The sequence below is a fragment of the Oncorhynchus mykiss genome, chromosome 10, assembly GCF_013265735.2.
Source record: "Oncorhynchus mykiss isolate Arlee chromosome 10, USDA_OmykA_1.1, whole genome shotgun sequence".
Lineage (NCBI taxonomy): Eukaryota > Metazoa > Chordata > Actinopteri > Salmoniformes > Salmonidae > Oncorhynchus > Oncorhynchus mykiss.
This window is the reverse complement of record NC_048574.1, coordinates 29,139,608-29,167,060: the sequence shown is the minus strand read 5'-3', so window position 1 is coordinate 29,167,060 and position 27,453 is coordinate 29,139,608. Positions and strand designations below refer to the sequence as shown.

At 42.9% G+C, this 27,453-nt stretch overlaps 1 protein-coding gene across 1 annotated transcript in view; it reads left to right on the top strand.

Annotated features, from left to right (window-relative positions):
- Window positions 1-260: 260 nt before the first annotated feature.
- The window catches only part of LOC110533613 (delta-sarcoglycan), a 258,410-nt gene continuing 231,217 nt past the window's right edge, over window positions 261-27,453 (top strand). Inside the window, exon 1 of the mRNA XM_021618007.2 lies at window positions 261-797. The gene's annotated coding sequence lies outside the window, so the exon portion shown is untranslated. The remainder of the gene's footprint in view (window positions 798-27,453) is intronic.

Here is a 27,453-nt window from a genome sequence, read left to right as displayed (position 1 = left end):
CTCTCTCTCTCTCTCTCTCTTTCCTCCTTTGGATTTCAAATCATGATCCTCTCTGCTGCAAAGAACTCCACCTACTCAGCGCTGCTAATGTAGTCACTGACAGTGCAAGTGTTCTTCCTCCCTCGCTCTTTCCTGCTCTCTCTCTCTGTTGTGCTCTCTTCTGCTTCTCTCTCTCCTGCTCACACTCTCGCTTTCCCTCGTTCTCTCCTACTCCCCTCCTCTCACTCCCTCTCTCGCCTTTTCCCTGTTCTCTCTCGCACACACACTCTCTCACACACACAAACAAACACACACACTCTCTCTCTCATAGCTCCAGTCCCAAATAAATAAAGAGGCACAGAAGGATGTGGGGGAAAGAGAGAGGTTGCTGCTTTAGGAAGAACAATGTTGATGCTACCCAACCTTCTTAATCTCCTACCTGCTTTTGAAAACGTGTGAGGATTAAAGGCGCGTGGCGGTGTTCACACTGGGATTTCTACATCACAAAAAGATGCTCAGTTCTCCCTCTCCTGCCCAAGCCACAGAAAAGAGGACTACTGTTGAGCACTTGTATCCTTCTGTTTCAGTTCTACCTGCCTAACAGTCAGCCCTGCACAGCCACCGGAGGCAATGACAGCCTTGCTGCTCTAGAGCCCCATGGAGCACAGTCCGCTGCTGGATTCCATGCTTTTGTAGATATACATTAGAAGGAATTCCTTCTTAGAAGCCAAACCGAGAGAAAAGAAACACTGGCTGCTCATCAGCTCTATGGTTTTCTGACTTGTCCAAGACTGTGATTTTTGGCATCTGACTAAGAGGTAGGTTCTTGTTTTACTTTATCATATGTTTTTTTGGTTTGTTTGTTTTCTGCACTGCATACTGTTGAAATAACTGTACTCTTCTTCAGGAAATGATCACACTCAGTGACATTTTGATCAAAGGGAGGGGTTTGCCAAATGTTGTGCAGTTTGATGTATGGTTAGTTTTTAATTGTCTTTTTTAAAAAGAAAAAATGTCCCACTTACACTTGGACGACAGTAAACCATTGCTCTGTCTTCGGTACTGTTAGAGAGGATTATGACCAGCTCATTGACACAGATGAATGGTGACATAGATACATTCCCAAAAACGTCTAATTCTTCCACATGCAGGATGAGAAGTCAGTTTCAGTCTGGAAAGCTTTAAATCTGCTGCTTTATTGCAGTGAACATAAATAATACTAGCATTTCATCTCAGCACGCACATGGTACTTTTATCAAGTCAGGAGTCAAATTAAAATACTGTAAATCATTTGATAATGGATGCAGATTACATGGTACTTGAGAAGAAGGGTGCTTACTCTAGGTGACTGAACAGTTTCTTACAATGAGTATTTGGAGATTTGGGCTCGTGTTCTTTGTCACTGTTTTGAATGTTTTCTCATTTGGACACTATGTGATAGTGTCTCCCCAGAAAGAATCCTCTCTCAGTGCAAAAAAGAGAGGGGTTACATACTAGAATGAGACGGTCGGGTGAAGAGAGAGATGGATTAATATTGGTTATGCCTTCTTCCGTTACTCTCTGATAGTGAGAGATCTCTCTGTACTTTAAGTGACACACATACACACATAAATGCTGGCCTGATGCATATCCCACAGTTCCCTTCTGTATGGAGTTCCCACTGTGCAGGATGCATACATGCCCAGAGGGGAGACGTGTGATCATATACACCTATTCTGTGGCTTGCAACTGCCTGGTACCAGTGCCTGGCCTCGGAGGGAGAGAATCTATCCCCAAAATTACTACATTTCACTGGGAATGAATGTGTAATGAGCGCTTGGGGGGCAAGTTGGTATCCTACCCGGCCACTGAAGAGAGATCCCTCCATGTGTCTGGAGGAAATCAAATAACAGATAGACAGAATTAGCTACTTTGTTCACCTGCTGAAGATAAGTTTGCGCTGTGCTTCCGCCTTTAGTATTGGTCCGGCTCTAGAAAGATGCAGTAGAGGGAACATTGCTGCTCACAGAAGTAGATACTTATTTATGTAAAATACTGACACAAAGTTTGATTTGGGATGTTATAGAGCAGCAGGGGCTGCACAGTGCAGGGCAACGCTGAGGTTCCTACTGGATTATGATATTGTTGTAGAAGATGCTGTGATTACAGAAATGTGGAAAGTGTTTGAGATGGAATTTACACCTTTGATGATGCATACTGCATCATAGTAGGTAAAGTGTTTCGATTTTAACAGCTCCCTGTCTGTGACTGTTCATACATAAGCATACGCACACACATGCACAAACACACACAAACAGAGTAAGCACATTAGATTGAAAAGGACATCACCTGAAAGTCTTATGACTTTATTAAATGCCAAAGACAGCAAAGATACCCTTGCCTCACCATTCGATACAGAATTGCCCCTCAAACAACTCAAGCCCTTTTACATATCTGACCTCACTACTCAGTGTTCTTGTTACATTCAGAAAGTTCTGTGTGTGTCATAAAATGAGGAATATGATGTTGATGATATGAATAAAATGCACTTCCTATCTCTGGAACAGACTGTGACTGAGCCAGCCTTTAGGAAATATTTTGTCTTCTTTTTGGTTATTTAAAAAAAGTTTTTTTTGTTATTGCCAGGCTTCTAGTGAGGTTGAAAAGCAGTCTATTCTGGGTAGGCCTACATTTTCTGTTACTGTGTTTTCTTCTTTTTAACCTTCATTTAACTAGGCAAGTCGGTTAAGAACAAAGTCTTATTTACAATGACGGTCTACCCCGGCCAAACCCTAAGGACGACTTTGGGCCAATTGTGCTACACCCTATGGAACTCCCAATCACGGCCAATGGTGTTACAGCCTGGAATCAAACCATGGTCTGTAGTGACGCCTCTAGCACTGAGATGCAGTGCCTTAGACGGCTGCGTCACCTGGGAGCCCTTCTTACTGTAGTATTGAATCATGTTTGGGCCGTGTGAGGAGTAGATATCAACTGTGCTTTGAGGGCAGAGGAAACTGGAGACTGACTTTGCCTTGACTAATGAACAGGCAACCAGACCTCCTCTAATTGGTGGGACTCCACATGCAATTGTGTTTAAAAAAGTACAACCGTAAAACCCAGTTAAATAATTACATAATATATACAAAATTATCGCATTTCTGTTGAAGAACAAAACCCTAACCTGGATGCAGGGCTCGGAGGAGGAAAGTTCAAACTAAGCACCAGAAGGCAAGTCTCAAATAAATGTGAATACATACTTAATGGGGGTTTGCGAAACCATTATGAATAAATAATAACAAGAGTTGTCCTTTTTTGTTTTTTGAATGCTCACAGATGAAGCCGGTATCCTTGGATTTAGGAAATAACATAGAAAACACACTTTAATGGTCCTCTGTCTGGTTGTCAATGTACCTATATGCTTCCATTGTCTGTCTGAGGACAATCACAGACCCTGTCTTATGACAACTGTATCTCTCTTATGACAACTGTAACTCTCTCTACTGAATGATTGGTTTGTTTCAGTGAAAACTACTGTCAAGAATTCATGTTTTTAGCTTTGTATTAGTTTTTTTATTCTCTACTGATAGAAATGGGTGCAAACTTTGTAGATGTGCAAACTTGGCTTTGTACATTACTACTAATATGAATAGCTAATTATGGAAAATAAGATAAACAGGATTAAAAATATATATATAAATATGTATATATATATTTTATTTTATGACTGTATATAATGCAAATCGAGGTAAGGGCGACGGAAATCCATTTGGCGGTTGATCTGTTTCTGTTCTGTGGGTGGCACTGTGTGCTCTTTTCAAAGGAAGGGTCTCTCCGGGGCCTTGGGATCCGGGGGGTCGGGGGTGGTCTGCCGGGCATTGGGATGACAACCCAACTCGGGATGAGGAGGGGTTTTAGAGGGTGGAATAGTGGTGACCAATTGGAGGTTTACTTAGTAGCAATGCAAATATCATGGAACAGCTATATAGACACTCAATCATAATGTTACTTTTTAATGGTGCGTTTAAAAACATATATTTAATAGATAAATAGAATTTAACCTTGTGTCTCATTATGGTGAAATAAGTATAGCCAGTTATAATTGTAATGGCTTACAAGCTGACTACACCGCTCGCGTCGCATGCGCGTTGCAAAATACATTTAGATATCTATATTATTCAATTATTGCATCCACACTGCTCAAGCGCGTCAACGAGTGTCTTCGTTGCCAAGGGCTAAAATAGAAGTCAGTTCTATTTCTGATGCAGATTGTGCTGCAAGTCCTGCCTCTCCCATTTCCTCATTGGTTTATTGAAGAAGGTACCCATGTGCCATCTCCTCATTGGTTATACCCCCGTGGGTGACTGAAATACGAACGAGGTCAGTGGCAGTAATGCACCTGATTTATGAAAGTTGCCATTCGCAATATAAAGTCAAGAGAAGAAAAGGCCTAGGAGGAGAGATGACTAGAAACGATTCGGTTGACCGTTATATGTGTGGATGAATTGTCGGAGTAGAGGACCTTGTGCATTTCAGGTAAAACAACAACTCAATGTTTATATCCCAGGACTAATTAGCTAGCAACAGCAAGCTAGCTAAATAGGACAAATTAGCTAGCAAGTGCAAGCTGGCTAAATTGCCATAAAGGTTAAATGCTTTTTGACCTGTCCCCAAATTAATGCAATTGGTTCAGAGGTTGTTTTGATATCTTAAAATGTGTGTCGTGATCGCGTTTGGTGTGGGGGGGAAAACATAAATGGATGCACGATGGCGCAGATAATAAGAAAAGACTATCAGTATTTACCTGGCTAAAAGAGAAGGAATATAATATCTATTGTTTACAGGAAACTCATTCAACAATTTTAGATGAAGGGCAAAGAAATTCAAAATGGGTGATAATATTAATTAACAGTAATTTTGATCCAAAAGTGCAAATTGTCCAAACAGATCATCAAGGTAGATGGATTATTTTAAATATGTTATTGGACGATAAACAGATATGGTTTATTAACCTATACGGTCCAAATAATGATGATCCAAGCTCCTTTGAAAATATACACGACCGTTCAATAGTTTGGGATCACCTAGAAATGTCCTTGTTTTTTAAAGAAAAGCACATTTCTTGTCCATTAAAATAACATCAAATTGATCAGAAATACAGTGTAGACATTCTTAATCTTGTAAATGACTATTGTAGCTTTTTATGGAATATCTACATAGGTGTACAAAGGTCCAATGGCACGTTGTGTTAGCTAATCCATGTTTAGCATTTTAAAAGGCTAATTGATCATTAGAAAACCCTTTTACAATTATGTTAGCACAGCTGAAAACTGTGACAGTGAACAATCAACAGTGAAGAGGCGACCCTGGGATGCTGGCCTTCTAGGCAGACTTCCTTTGTCCAGTGTCTGTGTTCTTTTGCCCATCTTAATCTTTTATTTTTATTGGCCAGTCTGAGATGGCTTTTTCTTTGCAACTCTGCCTAGAAGGCCAGCATCCCGGAGTCACCTCTTCACTGTTGACCTTGAGACCGGTGTTTTGCGGATTTTATTTAATGAAGCTGCCAGTTGAGGACTTGTGAGGCGTCTGTTTCTCAAACTAGACACTCTAATGTACTTGTCCTCTTGCTCAGTTGTGCACCGGGGCCTCGTTCTATTCTGGTTAGAGCCAGTTTGCGCTGTTCTGTGAAGGGAGTAGTACACAGAGTTGTACGAGATCTTCAGTTTCTTGGCAGTGTCTTGTATGGAATTTTGGGAACTCCTTCAATACTGTTGGAAAAGCATTCCTCATGAAGCTGGTTGAGAGAATGCCAAGAGTGTGCAAAGCTGTCATCAAGGCGGCTACTTTGAAGAATCATAAATACATTTGGATTTGTTTAACACTTTTTTGATTATTACTCAATTCCATATATGTTATTTCATAGTTGTGATGTCTTCACTATTATTCTACAATTTTGAAAATAGTCAAAATAAAGAAAAACCCCTGAATGAGTAGGTGTGTCCAAACTTTTGACTGGTACTGTATGTCAAATGATTGATACACTTGATAAAGATGAGCAAAAATGACTATAATTTTTTAGCATAAAATATGGCTCAGTGTATTATTTATTGCATGTATTATTTTATACTAATACAATTGCTCAGAGAAAAATATTTTTTGTTCAGGTAGCACATTTTTTTTAATGAACAATTTTTTTCTGAAAAGGTTGGGGTCAAAGTTATTGACACCACTGTTTTCAAAACCTTTCAATACCTCACCTTGCAAGGATAATGTCACTGAGCCTTTTTCTAAAATGTTTTTTGAGTCGGAGAACACATTAGGAGGGATCTTAGACCATTCATCCTCCATACAGAATCTTTCCAAATGCTTGATATCCTTTGTCTGTGCTTATGGACTGCCCTTTTAAATTCAATCCACAGGTTTTCAATGGGTTTTAAGTCTGGAGACTGAGATGGCCATGGCAAAATGTACATTTTATGGCCAATTAACCATTTATTTGTGGATTTTGATGTGTGCTTGGGGTTATTGTGTTGCTGGAAGATCCACTTGAGGACAAGTTTCAGCATCCTCTCAGAGGCAACCAGGTCTTTGGCTAAAATGTCCTGGTCCTGGGTGGGTGAAGTTCTTGATGCAGTTGACCTTAACGGGCCCCAGGATCAGTGGAAGCAAAATAATCCCATAACATCAAAGATCCACCACCATATTTTACAGTAGGTATGGGGTTAATTTCTGCTAATGCATTCTCATTATGACGTCAAACCCATCACTGGTGCGCGGGGCCAAAGAGCTCTGTTTTCATGTAATCTGACCAAAGCACGTACTCCAATTCAAGTGCCAATGCCATTTAGCAAACATTTGTTGCATGACATGAAGATAGAGCTCTTTGACCATGCACACCTGGAAGGATTCTGTATAGAGGAATGGTCTAAGATCCCTCCCAATTCGTTCTCCATCTCATAAAGCATTTTAGAAAAAGGCCCAGTGCCGTTATCCTCAATTGAAAGTTGTTGAAAATAGTGGTGTCAATAGTTTTTACCCTTACCTTTTTGAGAAAAAAAGTATTACTTGTTATTCAAAATCTCTTTCTCTGAGAAACTGTTAGATTAAAATAATGTAATTCCCCCCCCTAAAATGTGCATACAATATAGCTCAGTATTTGAATTATTTATTTTATACAGTCATTTTTTATCATCCTTATCAAGGGTGTCAATAATTTTGGACCCCACTGTACATACAGTGTGTGTGTGTGTGTGTGTGTACGTTTGTCTATGTGTGTGTGTTTGTGATGGTGTACTCACAGTGTCTGTGTGTATGTTGTCGCGTGCATCCATATCTGAATGTGTTTGCTTCAACAAATGTACACCTTTATTATTAATTCATGAGTCATTCTCTATGGCAACAAGACATTTTACAACCTGCTGACAATGTTCACATCGTGCTTGTGTTGTTATTTAGATCAATGTGGTGCTGCACTGAAACTTTGTCATGAGCAATTTCAATTATTCCCAGAGATACAATCTGTCCTCAAATTCCGATAATGCTAGCATTTTTTAAATGTTACCTTTATTTAACTTGGCAAGTCAGTTAAGAACAAATTCTTATTTTTAATGACAGCCTAGGAACAGTGGGTTCAGGGGCCGAACAACAGATTTGTAACTTGTCAGCTGGGGGATCCAATCTTGCAACCTTGCGATTACTAGTCCAAGGCTCTAACCACTAGGCTACGCAGATGTTCTAATGTGGCTTTGTTTACACATGCAGCTCAATTCTGATATAATTTTTTTCAAATCAGTCTTTTGACCAATCAGATTAGACTGAAAAAGATCTGATGTGAAAAGATAGGATGTGATTGGTCAAAAAACCAATTAGTGGAAAGAATATCATATTTGGGCTTCCTATGTAAAAGCAGCTCATGTGAAATACTGCTTTCGGTCCCAACTCTGTGAGAGTTTTTAGGTGCCTATTGGCAAACTCCAAGCGAGCTGTCATGTGCCTTTTACTGAGGAGTGGCTTCCGTCTGGCCACTCTACCATAAAGGCCTGATTGGTGGAGTGCTGCAGAAATGGATGTTCTTCTGGTAGGTTCTCCCATCTCCACAAAGGAATTCTTGACCTCTGTCAGAATCTGTTTTTTTGGTCACCTCCCTGACCAAGGTCCTTCTCCCTCTATTGCTCAGTTTGGCCGAGCAGCCAGCTCTAGGAAGAGTCTTCCATTTAAGAATGATGGAGGCCACTGTGTTCTTGGGGACCTTCAATGCTGTAGACATGTTTTGGTACCCTTCCCAAGATCTGTGATTCGAAACAATCCTGTCTCTGAGCGTGTCGGACGATTCCTTCAACCTCATGGCTTGGTTTTTGCCCTGACACGCACTGTCAACTTTGGGACCTTATAGAGACAGGTGTGTGCTTTTCCAAATCATGTCCAATCAATAGAATTTACCACAGGTGGACTCCAATCAAGTTGTAGAGACATCTCAAGGATGATCAATGGAAACAGGAAGCACCTGAGCTCAATTTTGAGTCTCATAGGAAAGGGTCTGAATACCTATTTAAATAAGGTATTTCTGGTTTTATGTTTAATACATTAGCAGAAATATACATTTTTTAAATGGTTTTGCTTTGTCATAATGGAGTATTGTGTGTAGATTGATGAGAAAAATGTTTTATTTAATGAATTTTAGAATGAGCCTGTAACGTAACAACATCTGGAAAAAGTCAAGGGGTCTGAATACTTTCCGAATGCACTGTATATAAGGCATATAAGGCATATCTATTGTAAATCAGGACCTTGCATTATTTTGTCGACCCATAAGATCATATGGTGTATACGGGTAGACATCACATTGGAAGAATCATGGTTTATTGATTAAGGTAAATCAAGGCATGAGTCACCTTCGATCTGGCCATTGGCTTGGCAGATAGATTGTAATATGATTATAGATCTATGAAACAAGACATTGAAAAATCACCACTTTGTTGACTGATTTGACTGGTTGTTTAGGCACATCATTCACTGTGGTAGTTATTGACAAGTTGTAATGCTCCGGGTGTCGTGGGTGTGGAGTCAAACGCAGGAGACAGAGAGTGCAATGATGTGCTTCTTTAATAGCACCAACGCACCACAGGGTGCTCACAATAGTAATGGCCCCAAACACAGGGAATGAAAATGCACGAGCAGGCACTAACACGTACCTCTACAACAGAGCCGAAGGTTTACAATGAATAATCCCGCACAACAGCCAGGCTGTCTAATAAAGACAAACTAATCATTCATAAACAGGTGCTACCAATAAACATACAAGGAGGGGGAGGAAAGACAAACAGTGGCAGCTAATAGGCCGGTGACGACGACCGCCGAGCGCCACCCGCCTGGGAAGGGAAACCACCCTCGGTCGGACTCGTGACAGTACCCCCCCCCCCCTGACGCGCGCCGACACCGGCCTCGAGGTCGCCCCGGAGGACGAGGTGCAGGGCGATCCGGACGGAGGCGATGGAAATCCCTCAACATGGATGGATCCAAGATGTCCCCCACCGGTACCCAGCACCTCTCCTCCGGGCCGTACCCCTCCCAGTCCACGAGGTACTGCAGGCCCCTCACCCGGCATCTTGAGTCCAGAATGTCCCGGATCGTATACCTCCGGCACCTCACTGTCCTGCAGGGGATCAGCTACCACCGGCCTGAGGAGAGACACATTAAATGAGGGGTTAATACGATAATAGGAAGGGAGTTGTAATCGATAACACACCTCGTTTATTCTCCTCAGGACTTTAAAGGGCCCTACACACTGCGGACCCAGCTTCCGGCAGGGCAAGCGGAGGGGTAGGTTTCGGGTCGAGAGCCAGACCCTGTCCCCCCGTACAAACACGGGGGCCTCACTGCGGTGGCGGTCAGCACTCCTCTTCTGCCGTCCACTCCCTTGTTGTAGCGATTCCTGGACGGCCCTCCAGGTCTCCTTGGAGCGCTGTACCCATTCCTCCACCGCAGGAGCCTCGGTCTGGCTCGGATGCCATGGTGCCAGGACCGGCTGGTACCCCAACACACACTGAAAAGGGGACACGTTAGTAGAGGAGTGGCGTAGTGAGTTCTGGGCCATTTCAGCCCAGGGAATGTATCGTGCCCACTCCCCTGTCCGATCCTGGCAATATGACCGCAGAAACCTACCCACCTCCTGGTTCACTCTCTCCACCTGCCCATTGCTCTCGGGGTGATAACCGGAGGTCAGGCTGACAGAGACCCCCAAACGTTCCATGAACGCCCTCCATACTCGAGATGTGAATTGGGGGTTCCGATCAGAAACGATGTCCTCCGGCACCCCGTAGTGCCGAAAGACATGGGTGAATAACGCCTCCGCAGTCTGTAGGGCTGTAGGGATACCGGGCAACGGGAGGAGACGGCAGGACTTAGAGAACCGATCCACAATCACTAGAACCGTGGTGTTCCCCTGAGACGGCGGAAGATCGGTCAGGAAATCTATGGACAGATGTGACCATGGCCGCTGTGAAACGGGGAGGGGTTGTAACTTCCCTCTAGGAAGGTGCCTAGGAGCCTTACTCTGGGCGCACACTGAACAGGAGGAGACATAACCCTTAACGTCCTTAGCCAAAGTAGGCACCAATACCTCCCCTGAAGGCTCCCCACTGTCCTCGTCACCCCAGGGTGACCCGAGGAGGGTAGGACGTGAGCCCACCGAATCAGTTTGTCCCGAACACCAAGCGGCACGTACCTTCGCCCCGCTGGACACTGAGGAGGCGCGGGTTCCGCCCGTAACGCCCGCTCGATGTCCGAGTCCACCTCCCATACCACTGGTGCTACCAGTTTTGAGGCGGGAAGGATGGGAGTAGGTTCGGTGGACCCATCCTCCGTGTCGTAAAGGCGGGACAGTGCGTCAGCCTTTACGTTCTGGGAGCCCGGTCTATAAGACAAAGTAAACCGGAACCGGGTGAAGAATATGGCCCACCTTGCCTGACGTGGGTTAAGTCTCCTAGCTGCCCCAATATACTCCAGGTTCTGGTGGTCGGTCCAGATGAGAAAAGGGTGCTTAGCCCCCTCAAGCCAGTGTCTCCACACCTTCAGAGCTCTAACCACCGCTAGCAACTCCCGGTCCCCCACATCATAGTTACGCTCCGCTGGGCTGAGCTTCCTTGAGAAGAAAGCGCAGGGGCAGAGTTTTGGTGGCGTACCCGAGCGCTGTGATAGCACGGCACCCACCCCAGCCTCGGACGCGTCCACCTCCACTATGAATGCTAGAGAGGGGTCCGGATGCGCTAACACGGGTGCATCAGTGAACAGCGCCTTCAACTTGTTGAATGCTCCGTCCGCCTCTGCTGACCACTGCAACCACACCGGGCCCCCCTTCAGCAGTGAGGTAAAGAGAGCCGCTATCTGGCCAAAACCCCGGATAAACCTCCGGTAGTAGTTGGCAAAACCCAAAAACCGCTGCACCTCCTTTACCGTGTTCGGAGTCGGCCAATTTCGCACGGCCCTAATGCGGTCGCCCTCCATCACTACCCCCGAGGTGGAAATGCGATAACCCAGAAAAGAGACGGCTCGTTTAGAGAACACGCATTTCTCAGCCTTGACGTTTGGGTCATGCTCCAGCAGTCTACCAAGCACCTTGCGCACCAGAGACACATGCGCGGTGTGAGTGGCCAAGTAGATCAGAATGTCATCGATATAAACAACCACTCCCTGCCCGCACAGGTCCCTGAGAATCTCGTCTACAAAGGATTGAAAAACGGCTGGAGCATTCTTTAACCCATACGGCATGACGAGGTACTCATAGTGGCCTGATGTGGTACTAAATGCGGTTTTCCACTCGTCTCCCTTCCGAATACGCACCAGACTATACGCGCTCCTGAGATCCAGTTTTGTGAAGAACTGCGCTCCGTGGAATGATTCCACCGCCGTAGCGATGAGAGGTAGAGGGTAACTATACCCACTGTGATGGCGTTTAGACCTCTATAATCAATACACGGACGCAAACCTCCCTCCTTTTTCCTCACAAAAAAGAAACTTGAGGAGACGGGTGAGATGGAGGGCCGAATGTACCCCTGTCCCAGCGACTCCGTGACATATGTCTCCATTGCCAACGTCTCCTCCTGGGACAGCGGGTACTCGTGACTCTTGGGAAGCGCAGCGTCTACCTGGAGATCTATCGTACAATCCCTTCCCGGTCGATAAGGTGGTAATTTAGTCGCTTTCACTTTACTGAAAGCGATTGCCAAATCGGCATACTCGGGGGGAATGCACACCGTGGAACCCTGGTCTGGACTCTCCACCGACGTGGCACCGATGGAAACTCCCAAACACCTTCCAGAACACTCCTCTGACCACCCCTGGAGAACCCCCTGTCTCCACAAAATTTTAGGATTGTGCCGGGCCAGCCAGGGAATCCCCAGCACCACTGGAAACACAGGCAAATCAATAATAAAAAAACTGATACGCTCCCTATGATTCCCCTGCGTCACCATGTCCAGTGGGATCGTGGTCTCCCTGACCATCCCTGACCCTAATGGCCGGCTATCTAGGGAGTGCACGGGGAAAGGAGAATCTATCGGAACCAGCGGAACCCCTAACTTAAGGGCGAGTCCGCAATCCATAAAATTCCCAGTTGCGCCTGAATCGACTAGCGCCCTATGCTGGGAAGAGGGAAAAAAGTGAAGAAAAAAGGTTAAGACAAACATGTGGCCAACAGGGGGTTCTGGGTGAGTTTGATGCTGACTCACCTGGGGTGACCGAGAAGCGTTCCGCCTGCCATCTCTACTCCCAGACGGACCCCCCCAGCACCGATCAGACGTGTGTCCTCTCCGACCACAGTTGGTGCAGGGGAGGCCTCCTCCTCCGGGACCCCTCGGCACAGCCTCTCCCAACTCCATCGGAATGGGAGCGGAGGGGCTGGGTGGTGGAACGCACAGGACCCTCTCTGAACACCCGCGGGCAGCCAGCAGATTGTCCAGTCGAATGGACATGTCAATCAGCTGATCCAGTGACAGAGCGGTGTCCCGACACGCTAACTCCCGGCGGACGTCCTCTCGGAGACTACACCTGTAGTGGTCCATAAGGGCCCTGTCGTTCCACCCAGATCCTGCTGCCAAGGTCCGGAACTCCAGCGCGTAATCCTGGGCGCTCCTCCTCTCCTGCCTGAGATGAAATAGTCGTTCTCCCAAAACTCTGGGTAGTGCTCCCACGCTGAGTCTGGGCCATTCCAGACTGCGTTCGCCCACTCCAGAGCACGACCCGTGAGGCAGGAGATGAGGACACTCACCCTCTCTGCTCCCGAGGGAGTGGGTCTGACGGTGGCCAGGTATAGCTCCAGCTGAAGCAAAAACCCCTGGCAACCCGCCGCCGCTCCATCATAAGCCCTCGGTAGCGTCAGACGGAGGGTGCTGGAGTCGGGAGATGGGGAGTCCGGAGCCGGGGGTGCCGAAGGTGGAGAGAGGAGACCACTCCTCTCCCATCGGCCCATTCTCTCCATCACTTGATCCATCGCGGATCCGATCCGATGGAGGACGGTGGTGTGGTGGAGAACCCGTTCCTCCATCGATGGGAGAGGTTTGGCTGCTGCTCCTGCTGACTCCATTCAATTTGCTGGTGCGGGATTCTGTAATGCTCCGGGTGTCGTGGGTGTGGAGTCAAACGCAGGAGACAGAGAGTGCAATGATGTGCTTCTTTAATAGCACCAACGCACCACAGGGTGCTCACAATAGTAACGGCCCCAAACACAGGGAATGAAAATGCACGAGCAGGCACTAACACGTACCTCTACAACAGAGCCGAAGGTTTACAATGAATAATCCCGCACAACAGCCAGGCGGGCCGGCTGTCTAATAAAGACAAACTAATCATTCATAAACAGGTGCTACCAATAAACATACAAGGAGGGGGAGGAAAGACAATCAGTGGCAGCTAATAGGCCGGTGACGACGACCGCCGAGCGCCACCCGCCCGGGAAGGGAAACCACCCTCGGTCGGACTCGTGACACAAGTAGAGTTAACACAATTTCTGAGCACCATCAATTGTATCTAGTTCTATTCTTGAACTGATGGTGTTTTAAATTGAGTTTCACTCTGCTGTCACACCTAGTGGGGTAGGCATAATTCTTCAGGCATTGAGGAGTATAGCTACCATGTTATATGTAATGTGAATGGCACCTGTCAGGTTTAGCTATTGTACCTGCACTTTATGTGGATTAAAAAAATCTGAATCATTGCTCTTAGTTTAAGATTTCTGGCAGAACAATTGACTTGGTCAAGTTCTTAGATTTTGGAAAGTGGCTTCTCAGTTTCATCATTACCTTTGGAAATTTATGTTTGGCAATGTTCCTTCTAAAACTATGTGTGTGGGTGTATGCTATGTATGCTAGTGACGTGCAAGAAGGGTAGGAAGGGCTTACCCGGTGATAATCAATTTTTTTTAAAGCTGTTATGAAAAGAAAATCTAAAATACATTTAAGTACAATATATAAAATATATATTTTGTTTTTGTTATCTAATGTTTTTTTCTTAACGATTCTGGTGATTTTTATGCTCAAAATCTCAACATTTGCTAAAACTGCATCAAAACCTCAGGAAAGGTGCTAGCCTCTCTTGACTTTAACTGAACAAAACTAGCTAGCTAGCTTTTGGAGGGTTCGAAGAGTGGACTGTCAACTATAATAATAGACGTGACTTTATTCATGACAGGCTTTTACACATCTTAGACATTTACTTTTGCTTTGTGGATGTAGTTAGTGGGAATGGGGCTTCTCCCGCCGCTCAATGCGGGCCAAAGCCTTGGCTTCTACAAGATGGAAGCGACTAACTAAACTACATCCATTTTACGTGTATGGCTGCCTTGCAGTATGCATGCAGAATAAAATCATGGATTTGGGGTTCTGCTGTGACTTCTAAAATGTTGTCACTGAGAGTGAAGCACAGATGAATGGACATAATTTACAAGTAAATGTAGGCCTAAATGCTTTTTCGTTTGCAATTTGTGGGTTAGGCTCCTGTTGAAGTATGAGAATAGACAACATCCCTTTGAATGCATTTGATTTATCAAGCTAAAATGTAATTTTGGTTAGACACTTTTCTAACATTTTGAACTGCATTTTTCAGTCATTTTTATTTTGATATATAATGTGTGTGTAATAATACTTCACATAATAACATTATTTTGTGTGTGTGTTTGCACGCGCCACGCATTGAAAGGTTTGCGTCTTGAAATATTTGGATGAAATCAGTACATATATTGCTCACCTATCAGTTGTGGATGCTACATCGGTCTATGGCTGAGTTGAGTTGAGCAGTGTGTCATTATGTCAGATGATAGCCTCTGATGGCAACATGCATATTTCCTATCTGGCAATTCCACACCAGCGGGAGTGGAAAATAATTTTGGGTATCTCAAATTGTTCTGTCAATTCTCACACAGGAATTTCATTGGTAGGAAGGATGTTTAACATTTTTATCACAAACCATTTTTGAGAATATCCTGATGAAAGTGGCCATTTTAGACAATTTTTAGACCTATACATTCCTCCTGTAAGACCCGATGATCAATGAACTTTAGTTTACGATTGTAACCATTTTAACCACAGCGTATTCGTCAGAAGCCTTATTACACTACGCCAGCCATGATTGCCTGGGCGTCGAGGCATGTGCATCGGGGAAGGGTGTCCCTCATACCCTATAAAGGGCCCAATGCAGCATATCTAAGTCATTCAAAAATAAGCCACACCTCTTCCTCACTCATACTATCAGAGAACCGGGTTACAGTCATAATCTAAAGTTCTCTTTCAAGTATTCGTTTCGCTATTTGACTTATAGCTTATTCTGACTCCTGTATTGTCAGACAAGCTTATTCTGACGACCGACACATCCTGCAGGTCAACACCAAGAGCTGGTGGGGATTGAGCCACGCCTGTGTGTTCGGTTTCATATTCCCGGCAGGAGGCTTGGTGGCCTGGCCTGAGGGGATAAATTAATCTTCATCTCCATCCGATTATTCCAAAAGGAGCCTGTTGGAAAACCCTGTGGAGTTGTTGTCATCTCCAATCAGGAAGCCCGGCAAGGGGGTCACGAGGTCATTGCTGGAGTCTTCCAACAGCGGGGCAATGGTGTCGAGCTGGTTGCCCCAGCTAGCGCTAGCAGTCGCTCCACTATCTCCTGTAGGGATATCCATCACCATGTTAGGGTTCTGTTGACTCAGGCTAGCGTGGCTCGCTAGCCTGCGATGGAGGCTCTTCACAGAGATGAAGGCACAGTGTGGACAGGAGCCGGGGGAGGCTAATGCTTCCTGGGCATGTTGCAGCCCAAGGCATGCAGAGAACACCAAGTGGGTGTCCTTGGCCAATATCTTATTTCCACAGGAGCAGATTCGTCCCGGGAGCTTCTCCTCGTTTGGGTTGGGAGATGCTTGGATGCTATGTTTTTATTTGTCAGAAAAAAACTAGCGTGTTAGGCTAGTCTGATAGCTAGCGATTAGAGTTTGTTATCTCTGACAGTGGCACTCGGTGAGATGGCCGGATACCATTATCGAAAGGAGTTGTTAGAAAATATATCTTGGTGTAGCTAATAAAAACTTTTCTTGTCAAAGTAAAAATAAAAACAAGCTAGCTAGCTAGCGCGGTGGCTAGCTTGCCGATGACTAGTCACTGTTTGTATACAGCTAACTTGGTCGTGAAGGAATTAGCCGTGTCATAGCTGTACCCGTTCCTCTCTCAAATAATTTTCCTCTAGCTGTGGTGAAGGGAAAGGAAAATTGTCACCACCGCACAATCCCGAGAATAGCGCCCGGTGAGTGAGTTGTATGCTTATGTTGGTGGACAGTTGAGCTATTTCTGGAAAATTCAGTCTTGTCAAGGTAAGCTTTCTGATGAAAAGCGAGAAGAGGTGTTTGATTGACTTAGAGACGCTGCGTTGGGCCCTGTACAGGGTAGAAGGGACACCCTTCCCAGACGCACACGTCTCGACGTCCAGCCAATCATGGCTGGCGTAGTGTAATAAGTTTTCTGACGAATACGCTGGGGGCATATCCCATAATGAAATACTGAAAAAAATACTTGAAAGAGAACCATACAGTGGTTCCTCCTTTAAAAGTTGCGAGCTTGCACCGCAGGACTTAGAGGTAACCAGCGTCACGGCTTCATTGCTCCAGACCACCACAGACCAATCACATCGAGTGGTTCCAATGACAAATTTTGACATAAGCCTCTTCAACCTCAAGAGGCTGAAGAAATTTGGCTTGTCACCAAAAGCACTCACAAACTTCTACAGATGCACAATCGAGAGCATCCTGTCGGGCTGTATCACCGCCTGGTACGGCAACTGCTCCGCCCACAACCGTAAGGCTCTCCAGAGGGTAGTGAGGTCTGCACAATGCATCACCGGGGGCAAACTACCTGCCCTCCAGGACACCTACACCACCCGATGTCACAGGAAGGCCATAAAGATCATCAAGGACAACAACCACCCGAGCCACTGCCTGTTCACCCCGCTATCAACCAGAAGGCGAGGTCAGTACAGGTGCATCAAAGCTGGGACCGAGAGACTGAAAAACAGCTTCTATCTCAAGGCCATCAGACTGTTAAACAGCCACCACTAACATTGAGTGGCTGCTGCCAACACACTGACTCAACTCCAGCCACTTTAATAATGGGAATTGATGGGAAATGATGTAAAATATATCACTAGCCACTTTAAACAATGCTACCTAATATAATGTTTACATACCCTACATTAATCATCTCACATGTATATGTATGTACTGTACTCTATATCATATACTGCATCTTTATGTAATACATGTATCACTAGCCACTTTAACTATGCCACTTTGTTTACATACTCATCTCACATGTATATACTGCACTCGATACCATCTACTGTATCTTTCCTATGCCGCTCTGTACCATCACTCATTCATATATCTTTATGTACATATTCTTTATCCCCTTACACTTATGTCTATGGGGTAGTCGTTTTGGAATTGTTAGCTAGATTACTTGTTGGTTATTACTGCATTGTCGGAACTAGAAGCACAAGCATTTCGCTACACTCGCATTAACATCTGCTAACCATGTGTATGTGACAAATGAAATTTGATTTGATTTGATTTGATCCCTGGTGGCGATCTTCAACAAAGATGGCGGACAAAACATTACCTAAGTAGTTATAACCTCATAACGAGTCAAGCAAAAAATTTACAATTGAGAGGAATATGTTAGCATAGAGACAAATGTTTGTGCATATTTTTATCATGAAGTAAATTTTTGAAAAGCACTATTTAGAAAGTCATCTGACTAGCTAACATTAGCCAGCTAGCTAGTGTTAGGAGAATTCATTTGTAATTTCTGTTGTTTAATGATTTAGGGACTCCTGAGAAAATCAGCAAAACAGGCTGTTGTCTTGCAAAACAGTGGATGTAAAGAATCTAGCTAGCTAAAGGATTTACTGCAAATTGAATGTACAATTATGTAAGCTTGCCTTGCAATGCAGCTGAAGTAACATAGCTAGCTAATTATTTACTTGCTTATTGAAACGGTCTGAATTTACAAATTGACAATCTGACAATGCTCTCAATGTATGAGTGTCACATATTTTCTGTTCCATCCTTATGGAAACCCAGAGCTTTTTAAATTTTTCATGGAATAGAAACAGCATAATATTAATCAAATTAATTAAGCAAGTACCTGTCAAAGGTTTGAACACGCATACAGTTGAAATCGGAAGTTTACATTAGTTTTTCAACCACTCCACAAATGTCTTGTTAATTCTTATGGCTGCAATCCCGTTAATGGGATGATATGACAACAACCAGTGAAAGTGCAGGGCGCCATTTTCAAAACATCAAAAATCTCATAATTAAATTTCTCAAACATACATATATCTCATAAGATTTTAAAGCTAATCTTGTTGTTAATCACACCACATTGTCCGATTTCAAATATGCTTTACAGCAAAAGCACCACAAACGATTATGTTAGGTCACCACATAGGCACAGAAAAACACAGCCATTTTTACAGCCAAAGATTTTCCAGCCAGAGTCACAAAAACCACAGCTAGAGATAGAATTAATCACTTACCTTTGATCACCTTCATCAGATGACACTCATAAGACTTCATGTTACACAATACATGTATGTTTTGTTTGATAAAGTTCATATTCATCAAAATCTGAGTTTACATTGGCGCATTACATTCACTTGTTCCAAAAACATCCAGTGATTTTGCATAGCCACATCATTAAACATAAATACTCATCATAAATGTAGATGATAATACAAGTTATACACATGGAATTATAGATATACCGCTCCTTAATGCAACCGCTGTGTCTGATTTCAAAAAAACTTTACGGAATAAGCAAACCATGCATTTAATCTTAGACGGCGCTCAGAAGAATTAGTCACAATAGCCGCCATATTGGCGTCAACATAAACAAGAAATTACATGATAAATATTCCCTTACCTTTCATGATCTACATCAGAAAGCACTCCAGGAATCCCAGGTCCACAATAAATGTTTGTTTTGTTCGATAATGTCCGTTATTCATGTCCAAATACCTTCTTTTGTTAACGCATTTGGTATACATATCCAAACGCTCATTCTGGTCAGAGTTAAGTCGGACAAAAACTTCAAAAAGTTAAATTACAGGTCGAAGAAACATTTCAAACTAAGTACAGAATCAATCATTAGGATGTTTTTAACATATAGCTTCAATAAAGTTTCAACCGGAGTATTCCTTTGTGTCTTCATGAGCAATGGAATGCAAGTGGATACCATGAGGAATAAGCGTGATCAGAAAATGGCTGACTGCCAGACACTTGATAGATTCTGCTCTCATTCACTCCCACAACACAGTAGAAGTCTCATTCTAATTTATATAGATGGTTGACATCTAGTGGAACCCTTAGGCAGTGCAACATCATTAATATCTCAAGGGGATTTCATTGGGAACTGTGGTGAATACATACAAAGCTCAGATTTCTCACTTCCTGTTTTGATTTCTCCTCAGGATTTTGCCTGCCAAATGAGATCTGTTATACTCACAGACATCATTCAAACAGTTTTAGAAACTGTAGAGTGTTTTCTATGCAATACTAATAGTAATATGCATGTTTTAGCAACTGAGACTGAAGAGCAAGCCGTTTACTTTGGGAAACTTATTCATCCAAGCTACTCAATACTGCCCCACAGCCATAAGATTAACAAACTAAAGTTTTGGCAAGTCAGTTAGGACATCTACTTTGTGCATGACACAAGTAATTTTTCCAACAATTATTCACAGGCAGATTATTTCAATTACAATTCACTGTATCACAATTCCAGTGGGTCAGAGGTTTACATACCCTAAGTTGACTGTGCCTTTAAACAGCTTGAAAAATTCTAGAAAATTATGTAATGGCTTTAGAAGCTTCAGATAGGCTAATTGGCATCATTTGAGTCAATTGGAGGAGTACCTGTGGATGTATTTCAAGGCCTACCTTTAAACTCAGTGCCTCTTTGCTTGACATCAGGGGAAAATCAAAAGACATCAGCCAAGACCTCCACAAGTCTGGTTCATCCTTGGGAGCAATTTCCAAACACCTGAAGGTACCACGTTCATCTGTACAAACAATAGTACGCAAGTATAAACACTATGGGACCACGCAGCCATCATACCGCTCAGGAAGGAGACTCATTATGTCTCCTAGAGATGAACATACAACAGCAAAGGACCTTGTGAAGATGCTGGAGGAAACAGGTACAAAAGTATCTATATCCACAGTAAAACAAGTCCTATATCGACATAACCCTTAATGGCAGCGCAGCAAGGAAGAAGCCACTGCTCCAAAACTACCAAAAAAAAACAGACTATGGTTTGCAACTGCATGTGGGGACAAAGATCGTACTCTTGGAGACTGGAGACTGGAACTGTTTGGCCATAATGACCATCGTTATATTTATATGTGGATATATTGAAGCAACATCTTAAGACATCAGTCAATAAGTTAAAGCTTGGTCACAAATGGGTCTTCCAAATGGACAATGACCCCAAGCATACTTCAAAAGTTGTGGCAAAATGGCTTAAGGACAACAAAGTCAATGTATTGGAGTGGCCATCACAAAGCCCTGACCTCAATATTATAGAACATTTGTGGATAGAACTGAAAAGGCGTGTCCGAGCTAGGAGGCCTACAAACAAAGGAGGCCTGACTCAGCTACACCAGCTCTGTCAGTAGGAATTGGAAAAAATTCACTCAACTTATTGTGGGAAGCTTGTGGAAGACCCAAGTTAAACAATGTATCGGCAATACTACCAAATACTAATTGAGTGTATGCAAACTTCTGGCCCACTGGGAATGTGTTGAAAGAAATAAAAGCTGAAATAAATAATTCTCTCACTATTCACTATTATTCTGACATTTCACAGTCTTAAAATAAAGTGGTGATCCTAACTAACGTAAAACAGGGAATTTCTACTAGGATTAAATGTCAGGAATTTTGAAAAACGGAGTTTAAATGTATTTGGCTAAGGTGTATGTAAACATCCGACTTCAACTGTACTCATTCCACGACTTTTCCTATTTTTCCTATTTTCTACATTGTCGAGTAATAGTGAAGACATCAAAACTTTGAAATAACACCTGTCTCCCGCTTGCCATGCATTCTGTAGTACAGACATGGCCTGTTCTCCCTTATGTAAGGAATTAGGCACTTTCCCATGTTTACTACAGTATGTACTGTAGACTGCACAGTAGCCTAATAAACAAATAAACACATTTTGTTAATAAAGTAATGATAAAAAAATACTCTTTCATAATGCAGATGTTGATTTAGTTATGGATCCATAACCAATTGCTATGGGAATAAATATCACCGATTCACAGAAATATTGGAACAAAGTTGTCTAATGAAGGAAAACAATTTAGAATCCTCCAATCCTGTAGCCTACTCCCGACAATCACATTGTACAGCGCCATATTTTCCATTCCATCCTAATGGAAACCCTGAGGGTTTCATTTTTAGCTTTTCTCTGAATAGAAACCCCATAATATTAATCAAATTAATTTAGCTACATATCTTAAAATGAATTCCATATACTATGTTATTACAAAAAATGTTTTAAATTCTCTGGTAATGCCAATACGGAGTACTATCAAATGCTTCTCCAAGATGACCTCTGGTGGTCAAACTAGCAATAACAGAATAAATGTCTGAGAATTAAATGACGTGCCACAGAATTCTGCAAGGTGTGCCACAGAATGACTCAACTTTTAAAGGAGGAACTACTATACATAATACAGACAACATATTGATGTCATTATACTCCTTATAGTGTGCTCTAAAATATGGAGTATGTCTTGATTCTGAAATACAAATTTTCAGACTAATTTATTCAAGATGAAAGATATTTATATTAACCATTTACTGAGTGTTTCTTGTGAGTCTTAAACAAATCTTTGAAACAAAATGATACACCTCACACACATGACTATGGGCTTAAAATGAGGAAGACACTTGTATCATGTCAGATATAGAGTTGAAATGTATTACATTTTGAGGTTGCATCCTAATATTGCACTTTATATATATCACAGAAGACTGAAATGTAGAAACACCGTTTGACATATTTGTTAAATAATGTTTATTAATTATGAAACCATAAAAATATTATCAACATTTCACCCATGAGGACACTAGATAGCGATTTGGTCATTTGACTGCAGGGTTACTCCCCAGAGTCAGATAAACTCGTGGATACCATTAGAGGTAGTTTCGCTAGCCAATACTATTAGCATTAGCACAATGTCTGGAAGTCTATGGTATCTTCCAGTCAATGAGCTAATGATAGTTAGCAATTGCACTAGTGCTAGTTAGCAACTTCCTTCAAACTACACACAGAGACATACAAATAGTATCCATGACTTCATCTGACTCTGGAGAAGTAGATAAAGAGCCTCATAGTCAATATCCCAAAGTATCCCTTTAATATCTCAAAACTATCCTTTTTGATTGATGTAATTTTTAAGGTCCAATATAGCCATTTTTCATCTCAATATCAAATCCTCTCTGGGTATCAATTGTGTACCTTACTGTGATGGTTTTCTATTCAAAAATAAACAAAAATATCTTCTTAGCAAAGAGCAATTTCTCAGGCAATAATTTTGCTAGGACTGCGTGGAGTGGTCTGAGTGGGAAGGGAAAAACTGAAAGTGGATAGCGATTATTGGCAGAGAGGTTTGGAACTGTGAAATTAGTTTTCTATTAACTAATTTACCGCCAAATCTCCATCCCATCAAAACAGGTTGACATTTTAGGCAGTCATTTCAAACAGCTCTTACATTAAAAGGTCATTGTCATTATTTTCACAATTTTACAGTATTATTTCAACCTAATAGTGTTGATCATATATACGCTGCTCAAAAAAATAAAGGGAACACTTAAACAACACAATGTAACTCCAAGTCAATCACACTTCGGTGAAATCAAACTGTCCACTTAGGAAGCAACACTGATTGACAATAAATTTCACATGCTGTTGTTCAAATGGAATAGACAACAGGTGGAAATTATAGGCAATTAGCAAGACACCCCCAATAAAGGAGTGGTTCTGCAGGTGGTGACCACAGACCAATTCTCAGTCAGTTCCTATGCTTCCTGGCTGATGTTTTGGTCACTTTTGAATGCTGGCGGTGCTTTCACTAGTGGTAGCATGAGACGGAGTCGACAACCCACACATGTGGCTCAGGTAGTGCAGCTCATCAAGGATGGCACATCAATGCGAGCTGTGGCAAGAAAGTTTGCTGTGTCTGTCAGCGTAGTGTCCAAAGCATGCAGGCGCTACCAGGAGACAGGCCAGTACATCAGGAGACGTGTAGGAGGGCAACAACCCAGCAGCAGGACCGCTACCTCCACCTTTGTGCAAGGAGGAGCAGGGGGAGCACTGCCAGAGCCCTGCAAAATGACCTCCAGCAGGCCACAAATGTGCATGTGTCTGCTCAAGCGGTCAGAAACAGACTCCATGAGGGTGGTATGAGGGCCCAACGTCCACAGGTGGGGGTTGTGCTTACAGCCCAACACCGTGCAGGACATTTGGCATTTGCCAGAGAACATCAAGATTGGCAAATTCGCCACTGGCGCCCTGTGCTCTTCACAGATGAACGCAGGTTCAGACTGAGCACATGTGACAGACGTGACAGAGTCTGGAGATGCCTGCAACATCCTCCAGCATGACCGGTTTGGCGGTGGGTCAGTCATGGTGTGGGGTGGCATTTCTTTGGGGGGCCGCACAGCACCTCCATGTGCTCGCCAGAGGTAGCCTGGCTGCCATTAGGTACCGAGATGAGATCCTCAGACCCCTTGTGAGACCATATGCTGGTGCAGTTGGCCCTGGGTTCCTCCTAATGCAAGACAATGTTAGACCTCATGTGGCTGGAGTGTGTCAGCAGTTCCTGCAAGAGGAAGGCATTGATGCTATGGACTGGCCCGCCCGTTCCCCAGACCTGAATCCAATTGAGCACATCTGGGACATCATGTCTCGCTCCATCCACCAACGCCACGTTGCACCACAGACTGTCCAGGAGTTGGCGGATGCTTTAGTCCAGGTCTGGGAGGAGATCCCTCAGGAGACCATCTGCCACCTCATCAGGAGCATGCCCATGCATTGTAGGGAGGTCATACAGGCACGTGGAGGCCACACACACTACTGAGCCTCATTTTGACTTGTTTTAAGGATATTACATAAAAGTTGGATCAGTCTGTAGTGTGGTTTTCCACTTTAATTGTGAGTGTCACTCCAAATCCAGACCTCCATGGGTTGATAAATTTGATCATTTTTGTGTGATTTTGTTGTCAGCACATTCAACTATGTAAAGAAAAAAGTATTTAATAAGAATATTTCATTCATTCAGATCTATTTTAGTGTTCCCTTTATTTTTTTGAGTAGTGTATATAAACGCAGGTAAATCACATGTTTGACTGCACGGGGCCTTTATGACATATTGTTTGGAACAATATACAGTACAAATGCATCACATTTCCAGAGCGGGCTCTGCTAATTCTGAATGTCTGATACATTTGATGAACACCACCAACACAGTGAATATGAAATTGATTCAAAGGGAACTCTCTCTCCCTTTGATGAATGTGCAATCCTATGATTGCAATCCTGTGATTGGTTAATGACCATAATGTGACTGGTTGACTTTAATGTACATTTCTATGTTTAAAATATGAGAGCCCACCTTGTAAATTTGACGTGTCGGTCCCTCTCCTTGTTCGGGCGACGTTCAGGAGTCGACATCGCCGGTTTTCTAGCCATTGCCAATCCACCTTTCATTTTCCATTTGTTTTGTCTTGTCTTCCCACACACCTGGTTTCAAACCCATCAATTACATGTTCTGTATTTAACCCTCTGTTCCCCGCATGTCCTTGTCCGGTATTGTTTTATGTAAGTGCTTGTGCACGTTATGTCTGGGGTTTTGTCCCATTATGATCATTGTGTTTTGTTCACGGTGGTTTTTATCATTACACTGCGCCGTTGGAACACAGTCTTTGCTCTCCTGCGCCTGACTTCTCTATCGCCAGTAGAGTTGTTACAAACAACATGTCTAAAAATAAGAAAAATCAGAAAGGGTAGTTTTGAGATATTCATATTAATATTTTTTTAATTTAATAAATGAATGTACCTTTTTTTCAGAATCTATGTATAGTGCATATTTGAGAGCATACTATAAGGAGTATAATGACACCAACATTTTGTCTGTATCTTGTATGGTTCACAGATCATAGGGTCTTACAGGAGACATGTACAGTAAACAGTAGGGCCTAAAATGGCAACTTTCATCATGATTTAAAAAAATATTGCTTGTGATACAAATGTCAAAAACATGTCAAACATCCTTCCTCCCAATAAAGTTTATATGTGAGAATTGCCCGAACAATCTGACATAGCAAAAATATTTTTTGCTCCTGGTGGCAGAATCACTTTATCGCTTGTGTATTTTGGCTACTGTACATTGATATTTACATTTGGTGAAAGATTTGTGTAAATTGCAGTTAATAGCCTATGTCACTGTGGTTGTTGGAGCTGTTGTATGATGAACTTGGCTTTCATCAGATTAATCTTTGAGAAAATCTGTCTTTGATAATAACCCGTGCTTACCCAGCCACGATCTCACTGCACATCACTAGTGTATGTGCAGGCGTGTGTGTATGTGTATGTATGTGTCTATGTGTGCATTTGTGTGTGTGTGTCTGTGTGTATGTTCCTGCTTAGTGTGCACTTGGTACCGTTTACAGGGATGAGAAAACCAGACACAGGGGCCCTTTGAGTTGTGGAGAAAATTAAATGAGTCAGGATGCAAATTCATAAATTATTTGATTTCCATCTCCAGTCGTGAGCCACTGAATTCTCTGGTATAACAAACTCAGCACAAGTGCCTCTGGCACGCAGTTAAGTGCACAATAATGCAGCATATCATTTTAATGCAGATTCTCCCAGCAAGGAGACTGGAACAGCAGTTGCGTTGGCAGCATTGACAGCATCTGGGTAATATTTGTTTTCTGAATTTAGATGCTACTTTTTAACATGGCTGATTATTCCAACATTCTACTCTGTAAGTAGCCTACATTTGCAAGCTCATGTGTATATTTTGTTGAATACTGGAGGGCAGAAAAAGCTAAAGAAATATGTAACGTGACACTAACGCTGTCATGCTTCATGGCTAATATTGACTTTATGAGCGATGGCGATTTTTGCCTGTTGAATGGATGGCTGCTTTGACTAATGAGCTTCTGAGATTTCATTTTCTTAACTCTTGGTTTTCAGTGGACTAAATTAAAATATCTAGGAAGGGAGGGATGAGAAATGGATAATTATTGAAAACGTTGACAAATCCCTGTGGGCATATTGCAGGCTTTATGGGAACATTTGTCAACGCAGGTTTTTCTCTCTCTCTCTTTAACCAAGGCCTTTGTTTCTCTCATGTATTCCATGTACAGTTCCAGTCAAAAGTTTGGACACACCTACTCATTCAAGGGTTTTCTTGACTTTTACTATTTTCTACATTGTAGAATAATAATGAAGACATGAAAACTATGAAATAACACATATGTAGTAACCAAAAAAGTGTTCAACAAATCAAAATATAATTGAGATTTGAGATTCTTCAAAATAAGAATGTGTTCTTAACTGACTTGTCTAGTTAAATAAAGGTTAAAAAAATACATTTTTAAAAAGTAGCCATCCTTTGCATTGATGACAGCTTTGCACACTCTTGGCATTCTTTCAACCAGCTTCATGAGGAGTGCTTTTTCAACAGTCTTGAAATCCTGAACACTTGTTGACTGCTTTTCCTTCACTCTGTGGTCCAACTAATCCCAAACCATCTCAATTGGCTTGAGGTCGGGTGATTGTGGAGGCCAGGTCATCTGATGCAGCACTCCATCACTCTCCTTGGTCAAATAGCCCTTACACAGCCTGGATGTGTGTTTTGGGTCATTGTCCTGTTGAAAAACTAATGATAGT